Source organism: Trachypithecus francoisi, unplaced genomic scaffold (assembly GCF_009764315.1).
Source record: "Trachypithecus francoisi isolate TF-2019V2 unplaced genomic scaffold, Tfra_2.0 Lachesis_group11, whole genome shotgun sequence".
Taxonomy (NCBI): Eukaryota; Metazoa; Chordata; class Mammalia; order Primates; family Cercopithecidae; genus Trachypithecus; species Trachypithecus francoisi.
In genome coordinates, this window is record NW_022681456.1 from 107,380,878 (window position 1) to 107,394,128 (window position 13,251).

At 35.3% G+C, this 13,251-nt stretch overlaps 1 protein-coding gene across 3 annotated transcripts in view; it reads left to right on the forward strand.

Annotated features, from left to right (window-relative positions):
• SOX5 (SRY-box transcription factor 5) overlaps positions 1-13,251 on the forward strand; it is a 1,052,575-nt gene that overhangs the window by 564,023 nt on the left and 475,301 nt on the right. The window contains exon 6 of one of the 3 annotated variants that reach the window (XM_033222675.1): positions 10,926-11,034. The exons of the other annotated variants lie outside the window; for them this stretch is intronic. The gene's annotated coding sequence lies outside the window, so the exon portion shown is untranslated. The remainder of the gene's footprint in view (positions 1-10,925; positions 11,035-13,251) is intronic. 3 annotated transcript variants of the gene reach the window in all.

Below are 13,251 nucleotides of genomic sequence, written 5' to 3' on the forward strand. Positions count from 1 at the left end.
TGACACTTTAACATCACAATTAAAAGAACTAGAGAGGCAAGAGCAAACACATTCAAAAGCTAGCAGAAGGCAAGAAATAACTAAGATCAGAGCAGAACTGAAGGAGATAGAGTCACAAAAAAACCTCCAAAAAATCAATGAATCCAGGAGTGGTTTTTTGAAAAGATCAACAAAATTGACAGACCGCTAGCAAGACTAATAAAGAAGAAAAGAGAGAGGAATCAAATAGACGCAATAAAAAATGATAAAGGGGATATCACCACCGACCCCACAGAAATACAAACAACCATCAGAGAATACTATAAATGCCTCTACGCAAATCGACTAGAAAATCTAGAAGAAATGGATAATTTCCTGGACACTTACACTCTCCCAAGACTGAACCAGGAAGAAGTTGAATCCCTGAATAGACCAATAACAGGCTCTGAAATTGAGGCAACAATTAATAGCCTACCCACGAAAAAAAGTCCAGGACCAGATGGATTCACAGCTGAATTCTACCAGAGGTACAAGGAGGAGCTGGTACCATTCCTTCTGAAACTATTTCAATCAATAGAAAAAGAGGGAATCCTCCCTAACTCATTTTATGAGGCCAACATCATCCTGATACCAAAGCCTGGCAGAGACACAACAAAAAAAGAGAATTTTAGACCAATATCCCTGATGAACATCGATGCAAAAATTCTCAATAAAATACTGGCAAACCGAATTCAGCAGCACATCAAAAAGCTTATCCACCATGATCAAGTGGGCTTCATCCCTGGGATGCAAGGCTGGTTCAACATTCGCAAATCAATAAACGTAATCCAGCATATAAACAGAACCAAAGACAAGAACCACATGATTATCTCAATAGATGCAGAAAAGGCTTTTGACAAAATTCAACAGCCCTTTATGCTAAAAACGCTCAATAAATTCGGTATTGATGGAACGTACCTCAAAATAATAAGAGCTATTTACGACAAACCCACAGCTAATATCATACTGAATGGGCAAAAACTGGAAAAATTCCCTTTGAAAACTGGCACAAGACAGGGATGCCCTCTCTCACCACTCCTATTCAACATAGTGTTGGAAGTTCTGGCTAGGGCAATCAGGCAAGAGAAAGAAATCAAGGGTATCCAGTTAGGAAAAGAAGAAGTCAAATTGTCCCTGTTTGCAGATGACATGATTGTATATTTAGAAAACCCCATCGTCTCAGCCCAAAATCTCCTTAAGCTGATAAGCAACTTCAGCAAAGTCTCAGGATACAAAATTAATGTGCAAAAATCACAAGCATTCTTATACACCAGTAACAGACAAGCAGAGAGCCAAGTCAGGAATGAACTTCCATTCACAATTGCTTCAAAGAGAATAAAATACCTAGGAATCCAGCTTACAAGGGATGTAAAGGACCTCTTCAAGGAGAACTACAAACCACTGCTCAGTGAAATCAAAGAGGACACAAACAAATGGAAGAACATACCATGCTCATGGATAGGAAGAATCAATATCGTGAAAATGGCCATACTGCCCAAGGTGATTTATAGATTCAATGCCATCCCCATCAAGCTACCAATGACTTTCTTCACAGAATTGGAAAAAACTGCTTTAAAGTTCATATGGAACCAAAAAAGAGCCCGCATTGCCAAGACAATCCTAGGTCAAAAGGACAAAGCTGGAGGCGTCACGCTACCTGACTTCAAACTATACTACAAGGCTACAGTAACCAAAACAGCATGGTACTGGTACCACAACAGAGAAATAGACCAGTGGAACAGAACAGAGTCCTCAGAAATAATACCACACATCTACAGCCATCTGATCTTTGACAAACCTGACAAAAACAAGAAATGGGGAAAGGATTCCCTATTTAATAAATGGTGCTGGGAAAATGGCTAGCCACAAGTAGAAAGCTGAAACTGGATCCTTTCCTTACCCCTTATACGAAAATTAATTCAAGATGGATTAGAGACTTAAATGTTAGACCTAATACCATAAAAACCCTAGAAGAAAATCTAGGTAGTACCATTCAGGACATAGGCATGGGCAAGGACTTCATGTCTAAAACACCAAAAGCAACGGCAGCAAAAGCCAAAATTGACAAATGGGATCTCATTAAACTAAAGAGCTTTTGCACAGCAAAAGAAACTACCATCAGAGTGAACAGGCAACCTACAGAATGGGAGAAAATTTTTGCAACCTACTCATCTGACAAGGGCTAATATCCAGAATCTACAAAGAACTCAAACAAATATACAAGAAAAAAACAAACAACCCCATCAAAAAGTGGGGAAAGGATATGAACAGACATTTCTCAAAAGAAGACATCCATACAGCCAACAGACACATGAAAAAATGCTCGTCATCACTCGCCATCAGAGAAATGCAAATCAAAACCACAATGAGATACCATCTCACACCAGTTAGAATGGCAATCATTAAGAAGTCAGGAAACAATAGATGTTGGAGAGGATGTGGAGAAATAGGAACACTTTTACACTGTTGGTGGGATTGTAAACTAGTTCAACCATTATGGAAAACAGTATGGCGATTCCTCAAGGATCTAGAACTAGATGTACCATATGACCAGCCATCCCACTACTGGGTATATACCCAAAGGATTATAAATTACTCTACTACAAAGACACATGCACACGTATGTTTATTGCGGCACTATTCACAATAGCAAAGACTTGGAATCAACCCAAATGTCCATCTGTGACAGACTGGATTAAGAAAATGTGGCACATATACACCATGGAATACTATGCAGCCATCAAAAAGGATGAGTTTGCGTCCTTTGTAGGGACATGGATGCAGCTGGAAACCATCATTCTTAGCAAACTATCACAAGAAGAGAAACCAAACACCGCATGTTCTCACTCATAGGTGGGAACTGAACAATGAGATCACTTGGACTCGGGAAGGGGAACATCACACACTGGGGCCTATCATGGGGAGGGGGGAGGAGGGAGGGATTGCATTGGGGAGTTATACATGATATAAACGTTATGCACATGTACCCTAGAACTTAAAGTATAATAAAAATAAAAAAAGAAAAAAAAAAAAAAAAAAAAAAAAAAAAAAAAAAAAAAAAAAAAAAGGAAAAAAAAAAAAAAAAAAAAAAAAAAAAAAAAAAAAAACTAGAGCACCTTTCTGAAGTTTGGGAAACCAGGGTTGCTCTTGGCAATGGCAAAGATTAAATACGCAGATATGTTTAGAAATTCTCTTTTTAAATTGACAAATGAAATGGTCTCTTCTTATCTATGAATGAACATTTTTTATTAAAATTATTAAGCTGTCTTAGGTTTTGAGGGGACGTGTTCTCAATACCTCTTTTTTATTATGAAGAAAATAAGTTTCGTAGATATACAGAGAAGTAGTTATAGCAGTTAAGTCAACACTGCTCAGACTAGCCTTCTTTACAGAAAGTATTGAAGCTCCAATGTGTACTTAATTAAGAGAGCACCATTATATTTTTTCTCATCTGTTTGCAGAGTCAGTCCATCCAGTTCCTGCTCTAAGCTTGACTAGAGTCACATACAGAACCTCATCTCTTTATAAAGGCTTTGATTGATAATATGCTGTAAAGGTAGGAAAATAAAATGTGAAGATGATTTAGTATGTGCAGAAACTTTTTTTGTTCATGTTGGATAAGACACAATTTTTGAACCACAAATGTATTAATTTTTTATGGGAATGAAGTGATCACCAAATGAGATGGCAATACCTACTTATCAATATGACTTATCAATAGTTCATATTGCTTCTACTGAATAGGTTTATGGTGCTTCTATTGAATAGATTTAGGAAGTGCTTGGTAGTTCTCCATTGCACTAGTGATGTCTCTTGTCTTCAACACTGATTTACGCCTGTTCACCCAAGACCTTAGGTATCCACCTCTTAGGATGTAACCTCTAATATTCTGCCCTAAAACAGTGGTTAAAAATGGATGTAGAGGAAAGAGTGCCACCTGCTGATTTCTCATCCTAAAGCAATTATGATTTCCTTGGAGGTTTATCAGACAAGATCTAGCAGTACCTGGTAATATTTATTAAGCCATAGGTGACAAGTACAAAGCCTAGATTTGTAGGCTACAGTTTTGTAATCATGGTGTTATAAGGATGATTCAGAGATATGCAAGGATTGATCACAAAATGTTTTCCTCCACTTTAAAATTATCTACTGTGAATTATGGGTTTCAAAAAAATTCAAATCCATCATTTCATCAGTTTTTTACATCTCATTGACAATTGTAGACAGTAGGACTTCCATGTCATATGAAATTTCCATGTCCTGAATGTCTTCTGGACTCTTTCCAGTGTGGAAAAATATGTCTGATGTAAGTTACCTTTGTGATGTTGACTTGGAAACTGCCCTCATGAACAAGACTTCTTCATTCTGCTTTGCCAAGGGAACATACTTCATTCTAGTTGCTTGTGTCACTATGGAAAGAAGTTGCTTAAAGTAAAAATAAACAACCACTTGTCCCCTAAATAACCCATTTGCAAATTAAGATTCTAGAAATTTACTATTTCTGTTTTTTTCTGCCAAAGTCAACAATTTGATGAAATTTTGTATTATTAGTACGTAATTACTCACAAAATCAAGAAAGTTAGCAAAAGTGATCTGTGGGTAAAGAACACATAAACTTCTAACTGTTTAATAAAATTGGAAGTCCTTGGGAAAAATGTTCACCTGAGTGTGATTCTGACATCAGATATCTCAGTTTAACCTTTTCTTTTTTTTTACACTTGTATCAACGATTAATAGGAGAAAATAATGTTTTCTCTTGTTAGTCAATTGGCAGAGGGAATGTTCCATGTTAATAGTCATTCATTTAGGAAGACTCCTAATATAAGTATCATTTTAAAAGTTGACCAAGATAATAAATAAACTGCAATAGGGGATAAGTTTCACTTCAGATAAATTATTTTACTATCCTTAACTGTTACTTTAGAATGGTCATTGTTAACTTGTGCCTCCGGTGTTAAGGTGATTTTAACTCCAGTCAACTCAAGCCTGAATCAGGTTGTAGGCACAGCAAGAAGAATGAGCAACAAGAGGTTTTTACCACAAAGGAATAACTCAAGAAAAGGGCCAGAACTGTCACTATCTCTTCCTACTCTACAAAATAAAAGTTGTTAACAAAAAATATGGAATCTTCTTCTTTTGGGGCAGTAAAAAGGAAAGAAGAGATACAAAGAAGGGAGAGAATTAGGAAAGAAAATACATAAGGAAATTTTTAGTCACAATGGGCTCATCTACAGTTTTAGTAAAATAAAACGTATTTCCCAATCCTGAAACTATAGGAGACCATTATGAAGTTATTGATATGAATCACCATGGTGGCCACTTGTATTTAGGTAAAATAAATTCGAGTATGTGTGTGTGTGAGTGTGTATGCATGTACACCTGTGAAATGTACACATGTGAATTGTATTTAAGATGAGGAACATTGTTTTCTATTTTTTTAATTTGACTAATTGTAGATAATCTGCAAATAAGCAATCCTGCCTATATGTAAGTATCCCTGCTGTATTACAAGCAATTTTCTAAATAGGCTACTTTAGTTTATTGCTGCATCATTGTCATGATTTCCCCTTTATTAGAAAATAAATACTTCTGATACATAACTTCTTAAAACAAAGATAGTGTTTAACAATTATGTTGTCCCTGGGATTTAGTGCACTGGTCTCTTTGGCATCTAAACCCTATTAATATTTCAGAATATTCTTCTTTTTTTTTTTTGAAACGGAGCATGGCTCTGTTACCCAGGCTGGAGTGCAGGGGCATGATCTTGGCTCACTACAGCCTTTGCCCCCCAGGTTCAGACAATTCTTGTGCCTCAGCCTCTTGAGTAGCTGGGACTACAGGCATGTGCCACTACACCGGGCTAATGTTTTTTTTTTTTTTTTTGTATTTTTAGTAGAGATGGGGTTTCGCCATGGTGGCAAAGCCGATCATGAGCCCCTGACCGCAAGTGATTCACCTGCCTTGGCCTTCCAAAGTGCTGGGATTACAGGCATGAGCCACAGTACCCGGCCTAGAGTATTATTCTAATTTCTAAAGAAAGATTCTCCAGGAAATGCACAGCACTTAGTAGCAATGGCAATTTTTTAAATAAGGTGCAAATTATCTTTCTTCCTTGTCCCTGGATGATGATTGTGTCCTTTGGTTTGGCCTCTTGTATGTGCAGTTTAGGCAAAGCAACTGCTACCTCCTATTTCTGTTTCTACCTCTATAACATTTTTCTTACGGGGATCAGATTTCTCAGGAGGCAATCCAATGTGTTATTGCTAGTTACTTCCTTTTCAAATTTCTCTCCTCCATACACACATATTCATTCATCTTACACATATTTATTATCTTTGTATTGCCAGACATAATCCTAGGGATACATCTTGGGATATGTGAGGAAACAAAACCAACACAGATCCTTGCCCCTGTGGAACTATATTCTAGTAGGGAGAAAGGTCAAAAATTAATAAGCTTATCTTGACTCTGGAAACATTGATAAATCTATTGATAAATGGAAAAGTTTCTGGCACATTGTAGATATTCAGTAAATTAAATTGTTTTATTGCTAGGAAACACATAAAAATAGTATATTTCTACTGATGGAAACTGAATCCAAAGGTTGGACTAGATTTGGATGATTGAATGAAGATAAGAAAATACCAGCTAATGGGATCGTGCTAGGCATTGGAAGATACCTTCTTTGCAAGAGGTCAAGACTGACAATATAATTCCAGAAAGAAATCTCTACTTTGTTCTTTGTCCCTTCTTAAGTTTTTCAAAATTTGTACCTTAATTTAGTAGGTTTTTTTAGTTGCAATTTCTGGGGGAGGGTATTAGGGATGGGTGGAAACCCAATACCATTTTGACCAAGCACGGATTTAAACATATTCTTAAATAATGGGACCTGATATCTGTTTATAAAATTTAATCATAAAAATATTCTTGATTAAATACCATAGGCCATCTGTAAGCTTCCATTTTCTTTTTGGCTTTTATAAAATAATGGACGTTTCAAGCCAAAGGCATTAGAGATACTCTGATCTTTTCAATCTCTTCTTGTAATTTGATAACCCCTTGAAAAAATGCTGAAAACCATAGAGCCTGTCACTCCAAAATCTTATACATACATACATAAGATTCTGCTCTAAATTTGAGATAATTTGTAGAACCCATGAATCTCTTCAGTGGCTCTCAGATATGACCTAGGTGTAGTCTACTCTGTTCATTTTACACATGAAAATATAGGATGCAAGTAAGTTTTGATTTATATAAGACCACATAAGTAGTGAATGGCATCCTAAAAATCAAAAAGGCTAATTCCTACCTAGTCTGAATTCTTTCCACTCAGTACCCACTTCTATTCATCTAGAAATGCATTAAAAATCACCCCAACACTCAGAGGCTTAAACAACAATTTGTTATTCTCTTCTGCTCCTGATGTTTGATTGGGTTAAACTGGATGAGTCTCACCTGGAATCTCTTATGTAGTTGTAGTCAGATCACAGCAGGGCTGAAGTCATCTGAAGGCATGGCTGGGCTGGATATCCAAGATAGTTTCTTCACTTATATGGCTGACATGTCTGCTAGGTTGGCTGTAATAGCTGTAAGCTTGGTATCTTTCTTTTCTCTCTAGCCTCTTCACATGGTTAGCTCTTACAAAGCATGGCAGTCTCTTACAGGGCAAGTGACTTCCTCCGAAGTGAACATTTCAGAAGACCTTGACAGAAGCTGCAAGATGTATTATGATCTAGCTTTGGAAGTCATGCAGCATCATTTCTGCTTCATTTTATGGGTCTAAAAGTGAGTCACAAGGCCAACACACAATCTTAAGAGGAGGCGAGTCCATAGGAGTCTAAATACTGGAAAGCATGGTTCGTTAGGGAGCCATCTTTAGAGGCTAGCTACCACCTACCCAGTTAAGTGTTGGCCATATCTGTCTTTTGGGAGAGAACTTCTTTAATAACGTAGGAATTTACCTGCAAGTTATTCAAAATGTGAATATTTAAATTGTAATATTGAAAATGATATATTTTTCAATAGAGTCCATAAGTTTTTTTTACGTAATATTAAAATGGAGGCCATAATACCTTAAAGAAATAACTCAGGGAATTAAGAGCTTGGATATTTTTTCTTTTATATCCTTTTATTTTGAACTAGACCTCAAAAATATATAGGCAGATTTAATCCAAGCTCTGTACTAGGATGTCCATCTATGCCTCCTGGTAATTGAATTCCACTGACTGACATAATTAGGCCCTATCTGTTAAACCTGTTGTGTCAAAGTCTTCTTGAGTGTCTTCATTTACGTATTTCCAACATTGCAGAAACAATCATAATAGTTGGTTCTGTCAAGACCCATTGTAGAATGCTTTTATTCTCCGATTGACGGTGATAATAATTGATACTATGTGTCCTCTATATTTGAATAGTTGTTTATTTGGCATAATATTTTGCAAAATGTGCACCGAAAATCCTTAAAAAGTGTTTTGGTAAAAGTACCTTCATCCATTTTTCACTCTTGTCATCTCAAATGGTTTGGATCAAAGTGTCCCTAAATTAGTAGACTAGAAAAATAGCAATCTTAGTCTCTTGTTTCAGATATTCCTGGTCTCTTTAGTTATTTCTCTCTATAGACATTTCTAGTTTATTGAGTGGTAGTTATACTTTAAAATACCAAAGAAGATATACTTTTTCTGTCAGCTCATTTCTTAAATTTAATTAGGAAGGCTTTGTGAGACTATTTAGGAACTAAAGAAATGGATGTAGCATAAAATAATTCAGAAATAATGGAAGATTAAGGACTTAAGTACCCACTAAATCTTACTTACTGCCTCTGTTTCTTCAGTTAAGATATATATATATATATATATGTATGTGTGTGTGTGTGTGTGTGTGTATGTGTGTGTATGTATATATATATATATATTTTTTTTTTTTTTTTTTTTTTTTGAGATGAAGTCTCACTCTGTCACCTAGGCTGGAGTAAAATGGCGCGAGCTCAGCTCACTGCAACCTCCACCTCCTGGATTCAAGTGGTTCTCCCGCCTCAGCCTCACGAGTAGCTGGGATTACAGGCGTGCGCCATTATGCCCAGCTAATTTTTGTGTTTTTGTAGCACGGGGTTTCACCATGTTGGCCAGGTTGGTCTCAATTTCCTGTCCTCAGGTGATCTGCCTGCCTTGGCTTCCCAAAGTGCTGGGATTACAGGCGTGAGCCACCATGGCCGGCTTCAGTTAAGATATTAATACTAATCAGAATCAGCTAAGACTTATTTGGGGTTGAGGAGGATTAATCAATAGATCTTTTCTGTCTGATTTTTTTTTAAATAGCCATTATACAAATAAATAAGACAGATGAGGACTGAAAGATTACCTTTATTACTGATAAAGGTGATATCAGAGAATAAGGACAGGGAATCTTCCTAACACTGAGTTCCAGGATCAGGCAGATTTGCCTACCCAATCCTGGAAGGAGTAGACAAGGACAGTCCTGGAAGGAGTGGCACAGGTCCAGGCACAGATCACAAGGACAACTTGTGATCTCTGTAAACATCCAGCTCCTGAGACAAAAAAAAAAAAAAAAGAGAGAGAGAGAAGGGGACTGAGTGACTTATGCTCAATTTCTGCTTCTAAACCCACCAGAAGAAGAAAAACAGCTCTGCGCCTCCCTTAGAAAGGAGTAAATAAGGGGACCATGATAAACAGAATTTCAGGACAATGGGTCTCCACAAGTCAGGTCAACAAGAAGGATGCATTTTGCCACTAATATCCCCCAGCTTTTTGTTATTGTAATATCTTAGGATTCATCATTTAACCAGTAATGAGAGTATATTAAAAGATTCTCTTACTTTCCTTTTCCAGTCAACTTCCTATTTGAATATTCTTTCTGTTCTACTATCCTGATGAAAAGATGGGGACCTTCTTTTTGTGCGTAAGAGTGGCCACTGGATGCTCTAACAAATGCTTTCCTATTTACTGACTGGGTCTGAGTAATACTTTTTTCCCATTGAAGATTATTACAAAAGCCTTTGACATCAAGAGCCTATTTAAATTAGCCAGTGATAAACCTAGCTTAAGGAATGAATAAGATTGGGTATCAATGCAAAAACTGTTCTACTTGCAGATTGAAGGTTCAAGCACTACTTCCAGAATCTTTCTTCTCTATATTTTATTTCATAAGAAAAGCTTCTGCAATAAATATATAGTAAATATTTCCAAGCCCCGAAAATGTATGGTATAGCGCTATATTTAGCTTCTCTGTATTTTAATAAAAAGTTTTCTAAAATATAATTTCAAGTTCTCTCATGCATGGTGACAGTTATATCTGCGACATCATTCATTCACTCAATGAGTAGTTACATCGAGTTCCTAGTATGTGCCAAATATTCTAGAGCACTTCTGTTATTTAGTAATGGATTTTAAAGAAATATCATGAGGAAAACGTATAAACTAAAGGGGATGAGACAGAATAGAAGACCTGTTTTAGGCAGAGAAGTCCTCTTCAGTGAAGTTGCAAATGGTTAGTGCACTTAGTGAAGAAATGAGTCATGGAGATGTCGGACTGATTGTGGAACTGCATGCCAGACAGAGAGAATTGTAGATGAAAAGGCTCTGAGGCAGAAACACGATAGCATACAACTTGCATTAGAATGTGGGCAAATGTAACAAAAGGACTGCATTTTTACCATGAATTTGATATTTAGTAACAAGAAAAATATCAGAATATTTTACTAAAAATTACGCTTCTTTTCTAATAATAGATGCTTCTTTTCTAATAATAGATGCTTCTTTTCTAATAATCATGTAATTAAAGATCAGTCATGTTTCTCTTCAATAATTTGAAATAGCTTTATTGAAATGTCATTTGCATACTTCAGAATTCACCAATTTTGTGTTTACAAGTCATTTTTTTTTTTTTTTTAGTAAGATTATAGACCTGTGCTACCTACCATCACCACAGTACAAATTTAGAACATTTCCATCATCCTCAAAAAGATACCTCGTGTCCCTTTGCCGTTAATCTTTGTTCCAGGTTTGTGGATTTGCATTTTTTGACATTTAATATAATTGGAATCATACAATATGTAGTCTTCTGGCTTCACCTTCTTTTTGCTTAGGGTAATATTTTTGAGTTTACTCCAAGTTTTAGCATGCATCGACTATTTGTTACTTTCTGTTGCTGAATAATATTTTATTAATGGATAAACATTTTGTTTATTCTTTCACCCATTGATGAAAATCTGGATTACTTTACAATTTTTTTGTCTATTATTACTAATGATGCTATGACATTCACATTCAAATATTTGTGTGGACATATGTTTAATCTCTTTGGATATCTAAGAGTGGAATTGCTAGATTTTATGGTAAATTTATTTTTAACTCTTTATGAAACTGCTAAACTGTTCAATGTGGCTACATGATTTTACATACCTAGCAGCAATATATATGCAGGCGCTGGTTTCTCCACATTCTAGCCAAGGTTTGTTATTGTATGTCTTCTTAAAATATGGCCATCATTGTGAGTGTGTAGTGATAACTCATCATGGTTTTAATTTGCATTTCCCTAAAGAGTAATGTTTCTGATCATCTTTTTATACGTATATAGCTATTCCTTGTGTATCTTCTTTGATGAAATGTCTTTTCATATCTCTAGGGAATTTGTAATTGAGCTGTTTCTTTTATTGAGTTTTAAGAGTTCTTCATCTGTTTGGGATTCAAGTCCTTTCTCTTAAATATTATTGTAAAATATTTTTCTTGTTGATGGCTTACATTTTCATATGTTTGTGGTTTTTTTTTCAGAAACAAAAGTTTTTAATTGTGATAAAATTCAATTTATCAGTTTTTTTGTGTATGTCATGCTTTAAGGCCAGGAAGATTTTTTTTTTTTTTTTTTTTTCTGTTTTCTTCTAACCAGTTATCGATTTGGTTTTACATTCAGGTCTGTGATCAGTTTTGAGCATCTTTTGTTTATGATAAGAAGCCAGCATCTAAATGTATCTTTTAGCTCATGGATATCTAATTGTCGCAGCACCACTTGTTAAAAAGACTTCCTTTCTCATTTAAATTGCTTTGGCACCTTAGTAAAAAAAAAAAAAAAAAAAAAAAAAATCAATTGACTATAAATATAAGGGTTGATTGCAGGATTCTCAGTTCTGTTCTAGAGACTTTTCCAAATTGTCTTGACCATTGTAGCTTTATATTGTGCTTTGAAATACAAAAGTGTATGTCCTCCAATTTTGTTCTTCCTTTTCAAAGTATTTTGCCATTCTCTCTCCTTTTCTTATAAATTATAAAATCAACTTGTAAGTTTCTTCCAAAAAAAAAAAAAACTGCTGGCATTTTTATAGAGAGTATGTTTAATATGTAGACATATCTAAGGATAATTTCCATCTTAACTTATTGAGTTTTACAGTCTGTGAACATGGAGTATCGTTTCCTTTATTTGGTTCTTCTCTAATTTCTCTCAGTGATTTGGTAGTTTTCAGCATACAAGTCTTGTGCTACTTTTGTTAAGGTTCTTAATGTTTTATTCTTTTTGATGTGATTGTTAATGAAATTATTTTCTTAATTTCATTTTTGTATTATTCATTGCTAGTATATAGAAGTATAATTGATTTTTGTTTATTGATCTTGTATTTGGCAACCTTGCTGAACTCATTCATCAGTTTTGCAGTTTTTGTGGGTTTCTGCAGATTTTCTGTATATAGGATCAACACTCCATGAAGAAAGACAGTTTTACATCTTACTTTCCAGTAAGATGGATTACTTTTATTTATGTTTCTTAACTCATTGTACTGGCTAGAATCTCCAGTACAATGTTAAATGGAAATCGTGAGACAGCCTTACCTTGTTCCTGATCTAAGGGGAAAAGCATTCTGTCTTTTACTGTTAAGTATGATATTAGCTGCTTCATTTTACAGATGTTCTTTATAGTGTAAAGACAGTTTTCTTCTGATCCTTGTTGGTTGAGAATTTCTAAGATGAATAGGTGTTGGGTTTAGTCAAAAATGTTTCTGCATCCGTTGTGATAGTCAATTTTCATTGATTGTTCTATTAATATGGTGTATTACAGTAACTGATGAAGAGATATTAAACCAACCCTTTATCCTGGGATAAATTCCACTTATAACTCTTTCTATGTGTTGCTGGATCAGTTTGCTGATATATTGTTCAAATTTTTGTGTCTATATACATGATGAATATTGGTATGTAGTTTTCTTTTTTTTTTTTTTTTTTTTGAGACGGA